This window comes from Monodelphis domestica, chromosome 3 (assembly GCF_027887165.1).
Source record: "Monodelphis domestica isolate mMonDom1 chromosome 3, mMonDom1.pri, whole genome shotgun sequence".
NCBI classification, from domain to species: Eukaryota; Metazoa; Chordata; class Mammalia; order Didelphimorphia; family Didelphidae; genus Monodelphis; species Monodelphis domestica.
The window spans coordinates 49,245,472-49,269,007 of NC_077229.1; the positions used below are offsets into that span (position 1 = coordinate 49,245,472).

Here is a 23,536-nt window from a genome sequence, read left to right on the forward strand (position 1 = left end):
ACTTGGATGATTCTGAAGAGTGAGACTCCATACAACTCTGCCTGCCTTCAATCCAGTTCACGAGCAAGTCAGGGTATCACTGGTCCCCTCTGAAACGAAGGACCAACAATCCTATGTGCCAGGCACTGGGGACACAAAGCCAAGCCAAAGAGAGCAGCCCCTACCTTCAGGGAGCTCCCATTCTAGCAGGGAGGCGACTCTACATTTCGCCAGCTTCTGCAAGACTGGACAGAATAAATATAACCCATCAATCAACAAGTATTTATTGAGCATCAGGATACCCGACAAGAATGGGGCCGCGTCTGCTCTCTCCGTGGAGACACGCACGTGCCCTGGTGAGGAGGTTCAATTTCATTCCTGAAAATGATCGGGCAGCGTTTGAGGCTGTCGCACTGGGGAAGAGCAGAAAAGGCTTTCTGCTGGAAGCAGCCCCAGCTCGGGGCTTTGGGGGAATCTGGGGATTCTGAGGCGCCTTGATCCAGATGTGAAAGGAATGTAAGCCGTCAAACAAGCCCAAGCTCCCAATTGGACAGATGAGAATGGGGCGATTTGCCTGGGGTCCCCTAGCCAAGATTCGAACCCCGGTCTTCTAGCTAAATCCAAGTCCAGTCCCATGCTACCCATCATGAAGTGGGTCACATCGGACATGAGGTCCTCAAGCATCAGAGAAGAGACCACGGAAGGCTTGGAGGATTCGGTCCCTCCCTCTGGGATAACGGGACACCATCACCATCCCAAGTTTCCTCTCCATTCTGCTTTCCATCCACACTCCACTCCCCACCTTCTTGCTCTGGCTCCCAGGGAAAGGAGGACTCAGGCTTCGACCGTGATCGCCGTCTTCTGATGCTTCAAAGGCTGTCCTCCTGGAGGAAAGGTTAGCTTGGTTCTCCTCGGCCCCAGAGAGCCCAGCAATGGATGGAGTTTCAGAGAGACCAATCTAGGTTTGACGGAAGAAAGGACTCCGGTTAGGACTGCCCCAGTTTGGTTTGGTAGGGAGGGGATTCCTCCCAGCTAGAAATCTTTAAGCAGAGTTTGCACAGCCATTTGTCATGGGACAGATTTTAATGGATGGGATTCGTGTTCAGGTCCAGATTAGAGTAGATGGACTCTGAGGTCCTGGTCAGCTCTAAATTCTATGATTCTCTAAATGGATGAAGAAACCAAAGGGCCATTGCAAAATCTTCCATTTTTGTCCTTCCTTCCCACCCTCCAGGACTTAGCAAGTATTAGGTACCCAAGGATCCCTCCCAGCCCTAAAAACATATCTCATCTATGTAGATATTTCCACCCATGACAGAAGTTTGAGAGAAGGCTAATGACAAACAAAAGTTTGTAGACAATGAGCAGTGAGCTCCAAATCACAAAAACAAAATGGCAGAGCAGGGAGGGACCTTGGAACAGGGAATGTCAGAACAGGGATGGAGCTTATAACAGAATGTCTAGGCAGCTCCCTGGATAAAGATCAAAGCCTAGAGATGGCGGGTCCTGGGTTCAAATGTGGACTCAGACACTTCCTAGATGTATGACCCTGGTCAAGTCATTTAACTCCCATTGCCTAGCCCTTACTACTCTTCTGCCTTGGAACCAATATACAGTATTGATTCCAAGACAAAAGGTAAGGATCTAAAAGAAAAACAAGGAGTGTCAGAACTGGGAGTGTCCTTATAACTTGGAATATCAAGGATGAAAAGGGACTAAAAACAAGGAATGCCAGAGATAAGAGGAGTTTCCAAACAATGAATGTGAGAGCTGAAAGGGGCCTTAGAAGAGTGATAGCAGAGCTGGAAGAGACCAGAAACCCTCATTTTTATAGATGAGGAAAGTAAGGTTTAGAGAGGAGAAGCAGTTCCTAATGTTTCCACTCATAAAAGGTGAACAGAGTGAAAAGTAAGGTTTAAGAAAAGAAATGCTGAACAAGGTATGGAATATAAATGTCTTGGGATACCATCGTGCCAAAAAAATGATGAAGAGAGTCTCAGAGAAACCTGGGAAAACTTACATGAACTGATACAATGCGAAATAATCAGAACCAGGAGCACAATTCATGCAATAAACAACAATATGATAAAAACAAATAACTGAAAGAATTAGGGATCAGCAGAATGATCAATCAGGATTCCACAGGGCTAATAATGAAACATGGTGCCCACTTCCTTATAGAAAGGTGAAGGATTTAGAGTATAGAAGGAGGTATATTTTTTTTTCAACATGGCCACTGAAGAATTTGTTCTATTTGACTATATATATTTGCAACAGGGATTTTGTTCTTTCATTCTCAATTCGGGGGATGGATTTGGGATGGGAGAGGAGGTCCAGAGAGAAGGCAAATTTTTGCTGATTGAAAAAAAAAAACCATTTTTTTTAAGTTGAAGGAAGGTTTAGATAGATTCACAGATATAGACCGAAAAAAGAAATAAAGCTTCTCTCCATAGAAATGACAGAATGAAATTTTCCCCAGCCCAAATCAAGTTATCTTCCTACCATGCTTAAACAAATACAATTCTATGGGAGTTTTCCTCTATATCAACCTAAATATCCCTCCTTGATTTTTTGTTTTTGTTTTTTTTTTTAACCCTTGTCTTCTGTCTTTTTGGGAGGTTGGGAGAATACATGATATATTAGTTTTATTAAAAAACTTAGAATAAATACATAGTACAAACAAAACATATAGTAGCTAAAATGAATTCTAAGATGGAAGTGAGGCAAGAGCTAGGCAATGGGGGTTAAATGATTTTCTCAGGGTCATATACCTAGACAGTATTTGAGGTCATATTTGAACTCAGGTCCTCTTGACCCTAGGCCTAGCTCTCTATCTACTGAGTTAATGAGCTGCCTCCATAACAGGTTCTTTTTTTTTCCCCCTTAAAACCCTTCCCTTCTGTCTTAGAATTAATACTAAGTATTGGTTCCAAGGCAGAAGAGCAATAAGGGCTGGGCGATGGAGGTTAAGTGACTTGCCCAGGGTCATACAGCTAGCTATTGTGTGAGGTTATATGAAGGAACCTAAAGACAAATTAGGTCCACTGAGGAAAAGCAGCCATAAAGACATACTTATGAGGTTGCCTGGGATTCCCTGGCAGGGCTGAGATCTCAAAATAGCAGCTCAAAAAGTACTGTGTAGCTGTAACACAAATAAAGACATCACGTGAAAAGCCTCTGGCAAAATAATCCTTGAAACTGTTCATTATTTTGATGAGCAAAAAGGCTTCTGTAATGTCATGGCCACATGACCCAGACTCTCTTTTCCCCTGATTCCTGTAAATCCCCAAGTTATTGTCAATATTCCTCAATTGCTTGGGTTTGTAGAAATACCTTAGAAATGTTTTGGGTAAAGACTTTCCATATAACATGGCATAATCATGATCATAATCATTTTCATGACTCATGAAAATGAGTCATATTAATTTGGCTTTTCCTCAGTGGACCTAATTTGTCTTTAGATTCCTTCATATATCCTCACAGTACTATATGAGGCCAAATTTGAACCCAGAACACCTCTGTCTTCAGGCCTGGCTCTCAAATCACTGAGTGAGCCACCTAGGTGCTCCCACTCTGCACTGTTCTTAAAGGAAACTATCAGTGCTTTGCCTCTCTCTCTCTGTCTCTCTCTCTCATTTAATTTTTAATTAAATTAAATTTTTATTTTATTTCTGAGTGCTTTGCTTCTAAACACAAAGATAGCTCAGCCACAAGAAATAAATGCCTTCCACTTCCTAAAAATAGTGGTGGGTTCCAGGGAACAAGTTCATCCTCAAGTATTTATCAAGGGCTTATCAGTGCACGCATCTTAGTGCAATTGGACAGCACATTGCTGGGGTCCCAGAGTCGACCAGCAAGAGGTACTTGGAGATCTTCTTGTCTTTTTGAGACTGAAAAGTTCTCTTAACTTTCCCAAGTGTCTCCATGAAAAAAAAATGGGTTTTTATTGAAAGTTTTATTTTTACATCATTTAGATTTCCCTCTGTATCCCTCCCCTTCTCAAAGTCACTCATTATAACAAAACTTTTTTAAGAGGAAGAAAAGAAAAAAAATTCAGCAATACCATCAGTATCATTTTTTAAATATGATGTTATATGCAAAGGTCCTGACACACAAAGAATGAGGGAAGGCATCTTCTCATGTCTATGCTTTGGAGTTAGGGTTAGTCTTTATACTTTTATAACACTCAGTTTCCCTTATTTGGTGATGATTGTCCTTTCAATTTACCCGGTTGTTCTCTTTGAATATATTGTCTTCCTAGCTCAGCTTACCTCTCTTTGCATCAGTTCATGTAAGTCTTCCCATGCTTCTCTGTATTCCTCATATTTGCCATTTCTTAGAGCACAGTGGTATTCTCCAACATCCATAAGCCATGATTTGTTCAACTGTTCTTCAAATGATCAGGCCCATCTTTTGAATAACAATATCCCTCCATGTGCTTGAAGGCTACAAGTCACAGAAGAAAAAAACCACCAGTCACCAAAGAACTGAAATTGATAATCACTGAAAGGGCACGTGGTAGGTGGGAGCAGTCTGCACCACATTTTGTAATGCAGAAATAGCATAAAGGAGGTCATCAAACTATATATGACTGGAGGAAAGGTGGGCCGTCACATAACAAAAACAAGAATTGACCAATGGATAGCCCTTGGCAGCCATGCAACTGAAAGAGAATATGAAGAAGACTCCTGGTGGATCACAGAGACAAACTTGTGGAAAGACAAGGAGAGCAGTTACAAAGGGCAGGGACAAGCCTACTGAGTTGTAATCTCTGTCATGGGTGGAAATATCTACATAGATGAGATAATATGTTCTTAGAGCATACTGGAATGCCAGAGCTTGGAGGGATCCTTGTTTACCTGATACTTGCTAAGTCCTGGAGGGTGGGAAGGAAGGAAGGACAAAAAAAAGATGGAAAGAAGTCTTAGCTTCGAAGGAGTTCACCTTTGGGGGGAGTGCAACAAGGCAAACTTCTGAAACAGCCAGAAAACAGTTCAAGGCTGTATTAGAGTCAAGAGCTCAATTCCATGGACCAATAAGTTCCTAGGACTAGCGGATGCCTTGCTGCCTGGTGTGTCCTGAAGCTGCTTCCTGCCTTTCGACTGGAGGCTCCTCAGGGAGCTGAGGCGGCGGCATTTCTGGCCCTGCTCTTATTTATTGCGTGGGGCTCTATGCATTTATGGCTTTCTATAAATATTTAATCCTAATGAGCCAGTCACATGAAGGGCCTTGGGTTCGCCCGGGCAGCTGGATGCCCTGCTGTAGGCAGATGACTAAGTGAGCAAGCCCCAAGTTGGATATTTTCCTACTGAATCTGCTGGCTCACCACTGTAAGCTAAATAAATGCCCTTGCAGGGGAAAGGAGAGAAGGGGAGAGAGGGTGGGGGTGGGACCTGGGAAGAGGGAGGAGAAGCCAAGCCTGGGAGAATAGCTGCATAGTTGGAATAAAACAATAGCTGTGTTCCTATTGTTTGGGACCTTGGACAGCAGCCAGCTGGTCTCCCACTCTCCCAATTACCCACAGCAGTAAACACACACCAAGCAGAGGGATGTGCTGGGACTGAGAGGCAGTTGGAACAGTGAATTCCCAAAAGGGTGGTGGGCGTGGGGAAGAAGGAGGAACATCTGCAAAGGGCCATTCTGAGCAGGCACTGTTTTCTCTTTGCTACTGTGTTAACAAGTCTGTGGAAGCTCTGTTCCCCTGGTGTCTTTTTCCACCATCCTGTACCCACACACACACACATAACACCCATCAAAGAGAGAGGAAGGATAGACAAGAGGCAGACAGAGAAGCTGAGACAAAAAAAGATGGAGAAAGAGAGAGAGAGGGGGGGGGGGAGAAGAGAAGGGGAGAGAGAGAGAGAGAGGAGAGGAGAGAAAGAGAGAGAGAGAGAGAGAGAGAGAGAGAGAGAGAGAGAGAGAGAGAGAGAGAGAGAGAGAGAGAGAGAGAGAGAGAAGAGAAGGGGAGAGAGAGAGAGGAGAGGAGAGAAAGAGAGAGAGAGAGAGATTAGTAGATTAGAGAGAAAGAGATGGAGAGAGAAAAAAGATGAGAGAGAAATGGAGAAAGGAAGAGAGATAGAGACAGAGAGAGAAGCGATGAAGAGGAGAGAGAGAAATAGAAAAGAGATGGAGAAACAGAGAAGATGAGAGAAAGAGAGGAAAGAGGAGAGAAATAGAGAAAGAGGGTTAGAGAGAGAGAGAGAAAGAGGGAGGGAGAGACAGATAATGACAGGGTCAGAGAGAGACAGAGTTTTTTTTTTTCTGGGAAAGCCCAGTACCTTGGTATGACAGCTCCAGACAGCTTTTCACACCAGCATCTTCCTTTCAGCTGAAACCTTGTGGCTGCCTTGATTACATGCTTCCCAGGGGATCTGTCCCCCAGTGCTACTCACTCAGTTTCTGACAGCCAGACCATTAGCCTAATTACATTGTTGTCAAGAGTGTGACCTCTGTGATCAGAGCATCTGCTGGAGGCGGAGGGCCAGAACTCTCAGAAGAAGAGTTTGGGGCCTGGAGGGATGCCCTTGTGAGGCTACTGGCTTTCCAAGAAGACAAAGGAATTAGTAGATTGATATGAAGTATCTACCTCTCCAATCTTATTAAGTATTACTCTCCTTCATGAATCCTGTTAGGCATTACTTCCTTTTCCCTTATTATCATTCTCTCTCCCATCTCTGTACATTTGCCCTGACTATACCCCATGTTTGGAACCTACTCCCTCCTCACTTTCACCTTCTAGAATTCCTAATTTTCTTCAAAAAGTCAGCATAGACAAGAGGTCCTAGGTTCAAATATGAGCTCAGATACTTCCCAGCTGTGTGACTCTGGCCAAGTCACTTGACCCCCATTGCCTGGCCCTTACCACTCTTCTGTCTTGGAGCCAATACACAGTATTGACTCCAAAATGAAAGGTGAGGGTTTTTTTTAAAAAGTCAGCATAAATGTCATACTTTCCATGAAACTTCCTCTGATTCCCTCTCTTCCCCCCAGCTGTTCCCCACCCCCAACCATTACCTTGGTGGCATCAAAGCTGGGATTACTTCCCAGTTCCCACTCTCATTGGTAGATTAATTCTCCAGGGGTTACCTACTACTTGCTGACTCCAGGTCCTAGGGATAACCCTCAGAGATTGGATTTTTTTTCTGGTATTGTCACTTACAAGCCCCTATCTGGTGTGCTCCCTATTGATTATCAGCCATCCAGAGTTAATTAGCTTTTGGAAAGATTTATTCATTAATGTGATATTTTTTTTAAAAAAATAAGTGATATAAAAGCATCCCCTAGAAGAAACATACTCCCCCCAAAAAAAATTTTGGGACATACTCTCACAAGTACATATAGCATCCAAGGGAGAATGGTCTCAAGCTTAGACAATACATGTACCAAAGGAGTTATAGAAGCTGATTGCAAGAACTCCTTTTCTCCCTTTATGGAATTCTTACTAAGTTTTCAAAGAGCTTAGCTAGGGTTCTCTGTGCCTAGATTCACCTGTTAGTGAAGTGGCAAATTAGGAACTGGCTTGACTGATTCTCTCCATCCAACCAGAAGACATTCCCCAAGTGGGACCATGTGCTTCGATTCAGTTGTACCTCATTTATGCTTTGATTGATTGATTCTATAGAGGTGTGTAGGAATTGCTCACTCCTAGTTTAAATTGTCAGTTGATTAATTGTGTAACCCAATAAGAGATTTTCTCATCTGATAAAAAGGCACAGAGCTGTCTTATTACTTATAAGAATTGGGGGGGAAGAATATGCCTCTAGGTCTATTTTGTGCATTCTTCACAAGTACATCTTGTCTCTTCTGATTGAACATAAACTCCTTGAGACCAGGTACTGTTCCATTTTGTCTTTGTATTCCCAGGAATTAGAAGAGTGCCTGGCACTCAGGAGACACTTAAATGCTTGCTGCTTGATTAATTGTAAGAAGAGAGACACTTGGCATTCCCCAGCCTCTTCAGCCTCAACCCTCCCAGATAATTGAAATGTGATGTAACCTTTTTAGAATCAGTCCAATTGCTAATGCTTCTGTAAAGCAAGATACTGCAGAAAGAGCCCTGGGATTCAGTTAGAGGACCTAGATTTGAATCCTGCCTCTTACATTTACTATATGTATGATTGTGGACAATCATCTAACATCTGGGGTCCAGTTTCCTCATATGCAAAATAAGAGTATTGGATTGGACAAGGATGTCTCTAAATTCCTTTCCCACTCTAAATCCTATAAATTATTGCCCATCCCCCTGGTCAGTGATGGTCCCTGGAAACCTGCCCACATGGCACTTGAGCTCTATGCAAATATCATTTTATTGTTATTTGTTTCTGTGTATCTCTTCCTATTCCAATGAGCTGCTAAAGTGATTTTCTTAAAGCCTGGATCTAACCATATAATATCACTCTCCTATCATTCAGTAAACTCCTATGGCTCTCTATTACCTCCAGGATCAAATATTTAGCATTTAAAGTTCATGCCACTTCTTAGGCTCTTCCTACATGTCCAATCTTCTTGGACTTTATTCCTCTCCCAGCTCCTGTGACCTACTCATCATTGCTCTCACACAATCTCTCACCTCCATGTCCCAGCCTGGAAGGTTTCCCTTCCTCCTCATCTTTGTTTCTTACTTTCCCTGACTTCTTTCAAGTCTCTACATAGGTCTACTTGAGTTTAGAAAGGTGTTTTCATTTGTGAATGAAGAATTATAAATCATTAATTATTCTACTTTCTTCAGAAGGTCTATTGACTTGACTTGACTTGACTTTCCTGGTCTTCCTGACTGTTCATGCCCCTTCCACTGATATTCTCTCCCATCTACTCTGTTTGTATCTAGTTATTTATATGTTGCATCACCCACTAGACTGTAAGCTCCTTGAGGGCAGAAACTGTTTTTGTCTTTCTTTGTTCCCCCAGTCATTAGCAAGATGCCTGTCACATAGCAAACTGTTAACAAATGGTTTATTAGATTGGTTGATTCATTGATTTAATCTTTATATTGCCTTCATATTATTAAATGAGATAATATTTGTTGTGTTTAACATATAGGTCCTAATGCTTATTGATGGATCAATCCTCTGATCTAAATGATGGAAGAAAGAGGGTCTCTCCTCCACCCTCCAAGTGTAGCATGCAGTAGGCACTTATTAAGTGTCTGTTCTCTTCTTTCCCCTTCTTCTCCACCCTGGGCTTACCATCGGTGTCTTGCATACAATGAGTATTTAATTTACTTATTTAATGTGAAGGTAAGACGAAGAATGAAAATGTGAAATTATAAAACATTCACTATTCCATCTATGCAATATAGATATTCTACAAAACATTAATATTCTACAGAACATTAAATACAAAAAGAAAAATGTCAGGAGAACAACTTCCCCCAGGACAATTTTTATCTGAACTCCACTCAAAAAATGAGAGTGTGATCGTTATTAATAATAAGTTCCCATTTAGATAGTTTGCTTTGCCCTTTATTTATATCATCTCATTTAAGTCTCACAACAACCATGGGAGGTAGATGCTATTGTTATTTACATTTTACAGTTGGGGAAACTGAGGCAGACTATAAGTAATGGGTATTCTCAGGATAGAGGGATTTTAGTGGAATACAAATTCATTGTGTGTCAATATTATTACAAAACAGTGCCAAAAGCTGATACAATCTTGGTCTGCTTTAAGAGAGACATGGTGCCCAGGACCAGAAGTGCATTGTCCCTGTCATCTATTGCTTGGTGGAATCATATATGGAGTTCTGGGGTCAATTTGAGCTCTATAATTTTAGGGAATTCATTGATCCTCTGGAAAGGATCCAGAAAGGAAAGATGAGAATAGTGATCATCAGTAAAGCAGTTAATCAATAAGCTTTTATTAAATTCCTACTATGTGCCTTGTGCTAAGTACTGAGGATGCAAAGACAAAGACAGTCCCTTCTCACAAGGAAATCACAATCTGATGGGAAAGACAGCATGCAAACAGCTATGCACCAACATACTTTCAGGATAACCTGGAAATGATGCAGAGAGGAAAGGGGTTTCAGAAAGGCTTCCTATAGAAGGAGAGATTTTAGCTAGAACTGGAAGGGAAACCAGAGAAGTCTGAAGATGGAGATGAGGAGAGAGAGAAGTCCAGGCACATAGGACAGGAGACCAGAGACTATGCTACTTATACTAAACTGGTTGAAGGAACTGGGAATGTTCAGCTAGAGCAGCCAAGACTTAAGGAATGGCATGAACTGTTTTTAACTACTTAAAGGGTGCCTCGGGGAAGAGGGATCCGACTTATTGTACTTGGTTAAGATAAGGGGAGAACAAGAAGCAAAGGTAAAAGTTGCTTTTAGGTTAAAAAAAAAAGGTAAAAAGAAAGACAAATTTAGGCCTGATAAGAGGGGAAATTTCCCAACAGTGAAAGCTGTCCCAAAAACAATGGGTGGCCACTTGTCCTGAGGGTTACACAAAAGATCCTAATAGCAATAGGGCTTAGACTAGAGAGCTCCAGAGGTCCCTTCCAACTCTGAGATTCTGGGTTTGAAAGATTACCTAATTCCAATGTTCAGGCGTCACTTTACATGCAAAGTCACCCTCACCATGAACCCCCAGGGAACTCTGGGGAGCAAAGGGGCAGGGAAGGCAATGACACAGAAGCCCTGTTAAGAATGGTGAAAGGTGGTACAGATCAACCTATGAGAAGCAGAGATTTTCTCATAGCAGAACATCCATAAAAAGAAGGGGAGGGAAAAAAAGAACTACCTGGAGCAGGTTCCCAAGGAATGATCCAAGCTCATTTCAGTGCCTTCTTACAAAGACTTGGAGGAATCATTCTGCTGTACTAGAATGCATAGTAATGACTCCTATAAAGCTGGCACCATTGAACAAAAATTTAATTTGCCACCTCCAAGGATGCAAAACCATAACATTAAAAAAGAAAAAGAAAATCTTGAGCAGGCTTCTAAGGGGGAAAAAAAAAACACAATTTGATGAATCGTGAAGTCAGCTCTCAGAGTTACAAGGATACAATTCTTATAGACAACTGAATGAATTAAAAAATGCTTTTAGTAAGTGCCAATTACCTACCAAACCAAGGCAATATCTGCTATTTATGTATGCATCAGGGATAAAAAGACAAAGACAAAAATCCTTGTCCTCAAAGAGCTTGTATTCTGAAAGGAGAAAAATAACATAAAAAGATATCCCCAAAATCTCTGAAGCTCCTAAAGCTAAATAACTCACTAGCTATCTATATTAATATTAATTATTATTTTATAATCACCATTAACTAAGTGTATTCTTTTCTAAACCCTTATTTTTTGACTTAGAATTAATACTAAGTATCATTTCTTTTTTTTTTAACCCCTACCTTCATCTTTGAATCAATATTGTGTATTGGCTCCAAGGCAGAAGAGCGGTAAAAGCTAGGCAATGGGGGTTAAGTGACTTGCCCAAGGTCACACATCTAGAAAGTTTCTGAGGTTGGATTTGAACCTGGGGCCTCCTGTATCTAGGCCTGGTTCCCAATCCATTGAGTCACCCAGCTGCCCCCACTAAGTATCATTTCTAAGGCAGAAGAGCAGTAAAGACAAATGGGGTTGTGACTTGCCCAGGGGTCACACAGCTAGAAATTATCTGAGGTCAAATTTGAACCCAGGACCTCCCAACCCTAGATCTGGCTCTCTATTGACTGAGCAATCTAGCCTCCCCTTAGTTCTTAAATATTATAATCAAATTATTAAATCTTTCTAATTATATATTATTAATTTTATATAATTATTCTTTATCTGGATATACATTAATAAATCAGCAAATAGTGATGTGTTATTGGCATTAATTAAGTAATGTCACCAATTAGTAATTAATATATAGGTTAGTAGTGGTAGTCTCTCGGTGACCGAGAATGACGATTGTCTTTGTGCATTATCATCTACTGATGTACCCTCATGTGGCTTTGGAGTCCAAAGGCTGAGGCACAAAGTCTGTGGCACATGGGGCATGGGACGCCAGTTGTTAAGGGAGGTGCGGTTGTGGCCTGGTGTCAGCGTTCACGCGCAGTGGCAAGACGTCGATGTCGTTCATCTTCAAAGGTGGCGGCGTTGCTTCTGTCAGAGGCAGCGAGTTCTAGTTGCTTTGGTGTAATGCCAGCCCACTTCAAGTTGGACTTTAGCTGATCCTTGAATCTTCTCTTTGGTCAGCCTTGTTTCCCGAGTCCAGCTGATAGTTCACCCTAGAATACCTGTCTTGGTATTCGCTGTGGGTCCATGCGGATGACGTGTCCAGACCATCATAGCTGGGTTTTGAGGACCAGGACTTCGATGCTGGTGGAGTTGGCTCTGTCGAGGACTTCCTGGTTGGTGATTCGGTCCTGCCATCGGATCCTCATGATGGACCGGAGGGAGCGTTGGTGGAATTGCTCCAGCTGTGCTTCCGGTACAGTGTCCATGTCTCACAACCGTACAGGAGCGAGCTGAGGACCACTGCGTTGTACACTTTGAGCTTCGTCTCAGTGCTTACACCTCTGTGTTGGAGGACTTTGCAGCGCAGCCGCCCAAGTGCCTGGCTGGCCTTTTGGATCCTGGCATTAATCTCGTGGTCTAGGGACCCGTCGTTGGCGAGGTGCTGCCCAGGTACTTGAAAGTGTTGACGTTAGAAAGCTGCATGCCGTCGATTGTGATGCACGGCTGGTTCATTGGCCTCCCTGGTGCAGGTTGGAACAGCACCTCTGTTTTGCTGAGGCTGATAGGCAGGCCAAACAGTTTTGTTGCAGTGGAGAACCTGTCCACAATGGTTTGGAGATGATTTTCTTGGTGAGCCATGAGAGCACAGTCATCTGCGAAGAGAGCTTCCAGGATGAGTCTCTGTTGTCTTTGTTTTTGCAGTCAAGCGGCGAAGGTCGAATAGTGAGCCATCCAGTTGGTATTTGATGTAGACGCCCAGGTCTAGATCCATCACAGCATGTCATAATACTTGGGTGAAAAATAGGTTGAATAGTACCGGAGTGAGGACACAGCCTTGTTTCACACCATTGGAGATGTTGAAGCGATCGGAAGTCTCTCCACCAGGTAGGACTTCCCCTGTCATGTCGACATGAAAGAGCTGGACCAGTTTGACGAATTTTGCTGGGCAACCGAGCTTGCTGAGGATCACCCACAATGCGTCCCTGTTCACTGTGTCGAATGCCTTCGTCAGGTCTATGAAGACAATGTAGAGACTCAGGTTCTGCTCAAGGCATTTTTCCTGCATTTGCCTCACCGTGAAGACCATGTCGATGGTACTGCAATCTGGTCGGAAGCCACATTGTGATTCAGGCAGGTTCTGCTCTGAAACAGATGACAGGAGTCTGTTGAGTATAACATGGGCGAGGATCTTTCCAGCAGTGGAGAGTAGTGAGATGCCTCTGTAGTTATCACAGGCTGCTTGTGAGCCTTTGTTCTTGTATAGGGCTACGATGGAGGCATCTCTGAGTTCTGGGGGCATGTCTTTCTCTTCCCATATGCTGGTCAGCACCATGTGGAATGCCTGGAGCTCCTTTCCCTTTAAGGCCTTGTACACCTCGGTTGGGATCCCGTCTTTACCGGGTGCCTTGCCTGCACTCATTTGTTTAATGGCTTTTTGGACTTCCTCTATTGAAGGAGAGACATCAAGTTGTTCAATGGAGCGGTTTTGGGGGATCTGGTCAAGGGCTCTTTGGTCGACTGAAGAGGGTTGGTTGAGAAGCTGACTGAAGTGTTCTTTCCACCTGTTGCTGATGCCTTATTTATCTTTTATGAGAGTGTCACCGTCAGCGGATAGCAAGGGAGTGGTAGTGGGTTTTGATGGCCCATAGACAGTCTTGAGGGCACTGAAAAATTGTTTGTAGTTTTTCATATCAGCAAACCGCTGGATTTCTTCTGCCTTTTTTCCCACCATCAGTCTTGCATCTTCCTGATCTCATGCTGCACCATGGCTTGGAGAGACTTGAATCTGTCCTTTTTAGGAGCAGAGTTTGGGTTATTTTGCCACTCCATAAAGGCTTTGTTCTTCTTGCTCAATAGGTCTTCAATAGCAGTGTTGTTCTCACCGAACCAGTCCTGGTGGTTGCGTTGTTTTGGGCCTAGGACTGCCTTTGATGTTTCCTTCACTGCGTCTCTGAACTGGTTCCATTTCTCGGTTGAGCTTCCAGTGAGTGGTCCTTTGGCAGACAGCTTGTTGTCCAGGCAGGACTGGAATGTTTGCAAATAAGATGGATCTCTAAGACAACTCACGTTGTAAAATGCACGAACTGTCTGGGCGCGTTTTGGATGGCGAGGCGCAATGCACATTTGAAGAGTCGCTCTAACCAATCAGTGGTCTGTCCAGCATTCAGCTCCTCTCATGGCTCTGGTGATCTTTACATCCTGGATGTCTCGCCGGCGTACAATGATGTAGGTTAGTACTGATGAGAAATATGTTGGTTGTTGTTACTAATTAATATTATGAATATTAACAGCTATTATACTTTAATAGCTTCAAACTACATTAAGATTTTTATGATGCCTTGTGGAGGGAAACAGTAGCCAGGGATGGACATTTGGAACTTGGGAATTGTGTGGAAAGTGAGTATGATGGATATCATCTCATTGGGTCCTCATCACCACTCTCTAAAGCAGGTACCATAGGCATGTACTGTCCCTATTTTATTAGTGTGGAAACTGAGGCTCAGAGATCAAGAGATTTGCCTTTGATCACCCAGGTAGTACATGGCCAAGTCAGTTTTCAAACTCAAGATTCCACTCTAACTCCACTTTGCTGCCTTGGACCATCATCCAATGAGCTCATGGAAAGCTAGGGGGTATAGTGGATAGGGGTCTCAGGTCAAGAAGATTTGAGTTCAAATCTAGATTCACACTAGCTGTATGACCTTGGGCAATTCACTTAACCCTATTTTCCTCAATTTCTTCATCTGAAAAATGAGCTGGAAAAGGAAATGGCCAACCACCCAGTATCTCTGCTAAAAGAACAAAAGAAAACTCAAATTAGGTCACAAAGAGTTGGACGTGACTGAAAACAACTGAACAACAGCAGCATAGTTAGAGTGCCTGGGAAAGAGTAAGCATTTGATAAATGCTTATGGACTGACTGACAGAAGGGAGGACAATGGACATCAAGAATGAACACCAAAATCCAGTCCTCTTGCCCCATTCCCTGCCACCAACATCTTCCAAACAGTAGAAATTCCACAAGGAAGCCTCGGTCTCCTCCATATGCCCCACCTGACCCCAGAGAAGGAAGAGACCCAGAGCTTGGCATCATTTTTTACAGACCAGGAGATTCCCCAGCGGAGACCAGAGCCATTTCGGGGAGAAGACCAAAGAATGGCAGTGCTGACAATGACTAATGGTGGGTCTCTGTAGACAGCTTGCCCTTCCCCGCCAGACAGCGGGTGGGCGAGCCATATGCCAGCATTTACAAATTAATCTTTGAGTGGGGAGCCCCAGCTCTGAGCACAGCCTCCCAGGGATTCCAGATGAATTTATCTGAGTCACTTTAAGTTCAGGAGGGAGCTCTCTCCAAAATTAGGATCACTTCTGGTTCTTTTGTTGCCTCGTCAACCTATAATTTTATCAGTAAGAGGAATTCCTGGTATGGAAACTCCTTTCACCAATACCAATCAACAATTCCTCTTTAACTGGGTCTTGGAGAGAGTTGTCTTCAGATGAACTCTCCAGAGCCAATTGGAACTCTACTAGAAAAGAAGAAAATGCAATCATTAATGACTCACCTTTAGATAGCATTTTAAGGCTTTCAAAGATCTTTCTCCATATTGTCTCCATGATCACATGACAAGATCAATTAGAGGCAGGACTTGAACCCATATCTTCTTCCTATATGCAAACCACCCTACTATACTACCTTTCATTTGTTCCCTTAGTTCACAGAGAAAGGATCCTTTGAATTCAAGCTCTGAATTAGGGCACCAAGATGGTGTGGTGGATAGAGAACCCAACCTGGAGAGTTCAAATCTGGTCTCAGCTACTTCCTAGCTGAGTGACCCTGGGCATGTTACTTCACCATGTTTGCCTCAGTTTCCTCATCTGTAAAATGAGCTGGAGAAGGAAATGGCAAACACTCCAGTATCTCTGCCAAGAAAACACCAAAGTTGTGAATAGTCAGATACTACTGAAACAACTCAATAATATTGGGGGAGAGGGAAGAGAGCTGCCCTAAGAGAGATATGGCTTCCAGGAATAAGGAAGTGGTGGTTGCTCAGTAATCTGCCTTGCTCAGAGAGTAGCTGGTGTATTGTGTTAAGTTCTGGGCATCCCCATTTAGGAAGGATATTGCTAAGTGAGACAACATCAACAGGACAATCAGGTTGGTACAAGGTCTCAATTGCATGCCATGAACAAACCAACCGAAAGAAATACAAGAGAAGACTTGGGGAGGGAAGAAATCAATGGCTATCAGTTACCTCTGCAGGTACTTAAAGGGTCATCCAGTGAAAAGATGAGCCTCCTTGTTCTGCGCCTCACAGATAGCTCCTGTTATCCCCACCACAACCTTCAGAGAGAGGTGGGTGCTGGCAGCAGTTATTCAGTCACTCAGTAAGATCTGTTAAGCACCTATTTTGTGCCAGGCACTGTGCCAAGCGCTGGTAATGCAAAAAGAGGCAAAAGATAGTCCCTGATCTCAAGGAGCTTATGATGGCACGGGGATACAACATGCAAACATACATGTGTATATATATATATATGCATAGAATATGTGTACACTATATCATATCTGCATAATATAGTGCATAATCTGTCAACAGAATATACGTATAATAGGATATATTTATAAATGTATATTACATGTAATGTATGTATAATGTATTTGAATTTCTATATAAATAGGTCATCTATATGTATAGTATATTTGTTTCTATATATAACATGATATATGTATCATATAACATAACATATGTTATATGTGATGCATTTAATATAATGTAATATAATATAATATAACATAATATAATGTGATGTGATGTAATATATAATATAATATAATATAATATAATATAATATAATATAATATAATATAATATAATATAATATAATATAATATAATATAATATAATATAATATAATATAATATAATATAATATAATATAATGTAATGTAAGTGATACATTATATATTCCTCTGTATATATGCACTTTATATATTATATGTATATATGATCTTTTGTATTCATGTGTGACATGATATATCTATACACATATAATATGATATGATTTATGGTATGATATGATGAGATATAATAAGATATGATGTGATATATTCTAATGTAATGGAATGTAATATATCATATCTGCATAATATAGTACAGAATATATGTATATAGAATATATGTATGATAGGATATATTTATAAATGTATAGTATATGTAATATGTATATAATATATTTGAATTTCTATTTATACATAGTAATCTATATATGTATAGTATATTTATATTTCTATATGTATCCTATAACAATATATCTGTATGTATATGTGACGTGTGTATATGATGCATTATATATTCATCTGTATATATACACTGTGTCTATATGTTGTGTATTATGTATATATTATATATTATATTCATGTGTGACATGGTATATCTATATGTATGGTATAATATAACATATTATATAATAATATAATATATCATATCTGTATGATATAGTATGTAATATATGTGTGGTGTGTGTATAAAGAATATGTGTATAATGTATGTATATGGATAGTATGTATAACATATGCATAATATATTTCTATTTATATAGATCATCTCTATATGCGTATAATATATTTATATATCTGTATAACATAGCATAGGTATATATCATAACATAATATATCCCTATTGTGTGGCATATGTATATATTATATATTTATATGTATATTTAATTGTGTATGTCTATGTTTGTGTGTGTTATAATGTATTATATATAGTGTGTTTCTATTTGTGTGTGTGTATAGTATGTGTGTAGACTGGCTACATGCAGGAGGTCAGGGTTTAAATAAAAAGGAGACTAGATCCGGAAAGCAGCATCATCTGAGAGTCAGTCAGGAATAGTCACTAAATAGCACTTGTGAAGCATCAACTATGTTGGAGGCCCTGGGAAGGCAGAGAATAGCACAACAATGGGCCTGCCTTCAAAGAGCTTACGTTCTAATGACAGAGACAGTGTGGAAATAGAAGATATATACAGAGGTTGCCTATATAGGCTCTGGAGCTCTTACAGGCAGCTGATGGCTCACTGGATAGAGAGACTGGACCTGGAGTCAGGAAGATCTGAATTCAAATCTGACCTCAGACACTCACTTACTGTGTGACCTTGGGGAAGTCACTTGACTGCTATCTGCCTCCGTTTCCTCAAAGGAAAAGCAAGGATAATAATAGCATCTATCTCATCAGGTTGTGGTGAGAATCGAATGAGATAATATTTATTAAAATGCTTAGTATGGTACCTGGCACATAGTAGGTGTTTAATAAATGCTCATTCCCTTCCCTTATCACAATTCTCTAATACGGCTGTGAGGCCTGGTTTGGCAGAGCATGGCTCCTTCTTCCTATTAGGATTCTGGGGGTTCTCCTAAGGGATTGAGATCCCTTTCCAATGCCATTGGCTCAAGCCCTCATTCCGCCATGTTCTCCATGCCAATTGCCAGTGATAGCTAGCATTTCCCACTATCCTTGGCACTCACCAGTGATTAGTGCTCCAGTATCATTTAACCACGTCAAATCAATTAGATTTTACAAAGAAGAAGTTATTGAGAAATATCAACAGAAGTCAGAGGCACAGTAACTCTCCAAGGGCTGGTAAGAGCCCTTCCAGGTCAGTCTCAGAACCTAATGAGGACGTCTCTCCAGCCCCTACTGGATCTTCTCTTCTCCAGGCTAAACATTCCTCCTTCCTTCAATCAATCCTCATATGGCAAGACCTCAGGTCTCTTCACCATCCTTGTGGCCCTACTTTGGACACTCTTCACACTTTCCAGATTGTCAATCATGAATTTACAGAGCTGGAGATGGAATCTCAGGGACCTCAGAAGCCATAAAGCCCAAACTTCCCATTTATAGATGAGGAAACTGAGGCCCAGGAAAGTCGAATGATCTCCCCAGGTCCCCCTTAAAATGTGATGTTCAGAATAGAATATAATTCACAGTACCTAGCACATAGTAGGTGATTAATAAATACTTATGGATTATTGATTGGATGAATACAAATCCAGATGTGACTAGAGTAAATTAGAGTGATCCTGGTGCCTCCTTAGAAAGAAAAAAGTGGGGTATCTACAGTCCTTTCCATCTGTAAACTCTGAACATACGGAGTTCCTAATTTGGGCTCCTGATGATTCCGGGAATGTCCTGGCCCCAGATCCACTTAAAAACGTCAAACAACAGAGACTTTGTTTCCCAGGTGGTGTCTGAAGCCCTGCTCATCATAGCCTCCCCTCTGTCTGCCTCTGCAAAAACTGGAGTCCTCCTCCGTTCTGATGGTCCCAGCGGAAAGAGGAAGATGCCTGGAAAGTTTTCCTTTGGCATGATTCTAAACAGGCCAGGGAGTGATCTATCAGGCATGGCTAAGCCAAGATTCCTATCTTCAGGAAGGCGCAAGGCATTAGCTAATACTAACTAACTGGCCTCCAGCAGTTTGGAGACCTCAAGTTAAGTAAACAAGAGGGAATTATGGCTGGTTTACAGTTCAGACAGGCTTCCCCCTGCCTAGCTTCTTCCCAGCCCTGACCCAAAATAGCAGAGCTCTTCTTCAGGGAGTCTGGGGAATAAGAGATTTTTTTTTTAACTTCTCTGGTAACCTGGATTTCCCCCTAGAGTGTCTTGTCTCTGGATCAGCTTATCCCCTTATTTTATTTTTTAAACCCTTACCTTCTTTCTTAGAATTTAATATTATGGATTGATTCCAAAGCAGAAGAGCAGTAAGGGCTAGGCAATGGGGGTCAAGTGACTTGCACAGGGTCACACAGCTGGGAAGTGTCTGAGGCCAGATTTGAACCAAGGACCTTCTGTCTCTAGACCTAGTTCTCAATCCACCTGAGTCACTGAGCTGCCCCCTCCCCTTATTTTAGAGAGATTCACTTTAGTCCCCTTCCTCTTTCCATTTACTCACTAACATTTATGTAAGTTTCCATGATGGGTTAACCCTATAACTTGAACTAGTAGGTTTGATCCCCTATGAGATGACGTTAACAAAAGTCCAAGATATACTCTGAGTTCCTAAAACTATAACCCATGGGCCCCCACCAGTGTGTTTCCCTTTAATAATGAGTCAGAGGATACAAATAGCTCAAAGCAATGGCTATTTTTAAATAATGTTGTCAGAATGTAGAAACAAAACATTCTCCCTATAAGTTTTGGCATACTCTCCCACCAACACATACAACATTACTAGAAAGAGTGGGGCATACACTAGTAGAGAGGATCTTACATAGAGAATGCACATGAACAGAGTAACCAATATCTGTGGCACTCTAGGGCCCTGACTTTATTTACCTTTGTCTGATGTAGCATATCTGCTGGGAAGGGTGCCATTGGCCTTCCTGGGTCTACTCTTCTCCATAGCTCATCGGGGCTCCTCAGTTGGACTCCCTGGACCTGCTTTTTGGGGTTCAGTGTCTCTTGCCAGACCACTTACCCCACTTCCAGTTTCCAATGTTTTCAGCTTGAAAAGAGGTCATTTAGGGTATGAGAGGCTCAGAGTTTCCACTTCTTTTACAAGCTATGAATGAAACCACTCAAAGGGTAAAATCTGAATGGCTCTTTGTGTTTGTGACTCCCTCTTATTCCCTATAATGTAGATGGAGTAAAGGGGTCCCCTATCCAGGAGTCCCCTATTCAAACCGCAACATCCTTTCTTATCCACATGTAGGACCCTCGTGATCCCATAATTATTGACAAGCATTTATTAATCACCTGCAGTGTATCAGGCACTCTGCTAAATAATAGAGGATACTCAAAAAGAAACAGAAACAGAAAAACAGTCCCTGTTCTCAAGAAACTCACGACCTAATTCTGGGATTGGGTAGGAGATGCGAACAAGATTATACGTGTGTGTCTTATGTCTGTACACATACATATATCAATAACAACAAGTACATTAGCAAATTAGAGAGCATCACAAAGAGGGATCAGGAAAGGAGAATTTGGGGGCAGCTAGGTAGCACAGTGGCTAGAGATCCAGGTACAGAGACTAGAAGACCTGGATTCAAATCCATCCTCAGACACTTCTTAGCTATATGAATCTGGGCAAATCTCTTAACCCCCAATTTCTTAGCCATTAGCACTCCTCTGCCTTGGAACCTATACTTGATGCTGATTCTAAGACAGAAAGTAAGGTTAAAAAAAAGATAATTGCAACACAGAAATCGAATCTCTATTGGCAGAAGTTTCCTCACGGGGAGTTTCCTATTCAGTGAAATCATATATAAAATCCATTTGTTTTCACATCATGAATTATAAAATTCAACTGGGGACATTTTCCTGTTCTTTGTCCCAGGTGTGCTACACTCCCGAGCATCAAAATTGTCCATTATGGCTCCAATAAATATGGCCTAGTAAAATGGCATAAATCCCAGAACCCTCCAGTTTCTGGGGATTTGGAGAAAATCGGTCCTTTCCGTCCAATCTACCTCCCAGTTCAGATGGTTTTGAGACACTCTGCCTATCACAAGTCTTTCTTAAATGCCGCCACTTATGGACGAAGCAACTGTATAGTTTCTGAAGGTGAAAAAGCCAAAAAGGAAACTGTCTCTACCCTGGAGGAGCTGACACACCAGCTTCCACTCAAGCTAGGCTTGTCTCTGAAACAAACCACCCTCGTCACCACCACCAGCTCCACTAATAACAATAATATTGCATATTAATAATAAGATATAAAATGCAATAATATCAATAATATTGTTTGTTGGACCTGAAATCGGTCAACCAACAAGTATTTATTAAACACCTACTGTGTGCCAGGCACTGTGCCAAATGCTTGGGGTACAAGAAGAGTCAAAAATGCCCCTTGCCCTCAAGGAGCTCATAATCTAATGGGTCACCCAACTAGGAGACAGATTTGAATAAATTTAAATAAATATGGCCAATAAAATGGCATAAATCCCAGAACCCTCCAGTTTCTAGAGATTTGGAGAAATCGGTCCTTTCCGTCCAATCTACCTCCAAAGCTCCCAGCTAGCACAGTACCTAGAACATAGTAGGCTCCATAGAAACCCTAGCTATGATGATGATGATTTTATTTTATTATTACTAATACTAATAATGTTAATATTATTATATGATCTTATTCCCCTATTAATAATGACAGCAATAGAGACTGTTTATACATCACTTTAAGATTCCCAAAGCATTTCCCCTTTGAATACTCCAGCTGCAATAAATTACAAGTTACACATAACAGAAAGACTGAAAAGTCCTGACCCAAAGGCCTTCTCTTCCCCAGTGGGCCTCTGCCTGAGACTGGGGAACTCTGCTTCTTGGCGTGTTATTTTGCCAGGCCGTCAGGTCTTTCCCCTTGGCGCTACCCAGTTTAAGGCTCCTTGGAGGTGGGCAGGAGAGCAGCCCTCACTCATTGGGATCTCTCCTCCGGCAGGCAGGATTTGGATTTCCCACTGCATTTCCAGGCTCCCTGCGGATATATTAGTCCCTGCTGGCTAAAATCTGAATTCCAATCAGGAATGCAAACACTGCAGAATATAAACAGGGCTCCCCCTGTTTCTAGAATTCTAAACTTGCAAGGATCATTAGCAAATCATTCAGGGGTCATCTGTCACCTAGATCAAAAGCACAGAAGGAATGTTGGATCAATGGGCCTCCCGAGCTTCAGAGACTTCCCAGCAGTGGACTCCTTGCAGAAAGAAGAAACCGGGTGGGGGGGGGCCCCAGCATCCCCAAGCTGCCCCCATGTGTCTGCCGGAGGTCAGCCTGCCTGCTCTCATCCAAGGCTTCCAACGAGCATCCATTAGGGGTCAGACCCTGGCCTGGGTGCTGAGGACCAGAGATTTCCGGAATAAATAGGTTTTTGTCACAGCTGGGAGTTGGTTAAAATACTAGCATCCTTCGGAGGGAGGAAAGTGCAGAGAATCACTAATGAGATGGGCTGCATCACATTCCATTCCACTCCTCTGTTGACACACTGGTCCATGATTTAAAAAATAATGCCAACGGCTCCAGGAAAGCATCGTTAATACCCTTCTTTGTTAGCTTCAGGAGTATTTATTAAGGAGGCAGGCAGAGGGGGGAAGATGCAGAGTTAGGCAATTCTAAAGGGAGAGTCTCAAAGTCAGGAAGTCCAGGGTTCAAATGCTGTCTGTCGTGCATCCTGGCTCAGTGACCCTGAACAAGTATTTTCACTTTACAAGGGTATGCTGCAGAGTAGATGCAAGCCTACATTAGGGGAGGGAGTTTCCTCACCTGGGAGTTCTCCATGTTAATGAAACCATAGTCTTTAGCCCTAGTTATAGGGCATATTTCCACAGAATTATAGATTGAGACCTGGAAAGGACCTCAGAGGCCAGTCCAATCCCTTCATTTTACAAATGAGGAAACTGAGGCCCCAAGTGGAAAAG

At 42.0% G+C, this 23,536-nt stretch overlaps 1 long non-coding RNA gene across 1 annotated transcript in view; it reads right to left on the reverse strand.

Moving 5' to 3' along the window:
* Positions 1 to 248: 248 nt before the first annotated feature.
* Positions 249 to 23,536, reverse strand: part of LOC103105366 (uncharacterized) — a 35,272-nt gene continuing 11,984 nt past the window's right edge. Inside the window, exons 2-3 of the long non-coding RNA XR_008917344.1 lie at positions 4,251 to 4,425; positions 249 to 937 (exon numbers count right to left, since the gene is read on the reverse strand). This is a non-coding gene — a long non-coding RNA (uncharacterized LOC103105366). The remainder of the gene's footprint in view (positions 938 to 4,250; positions 4,426 to 23,536) is intronic.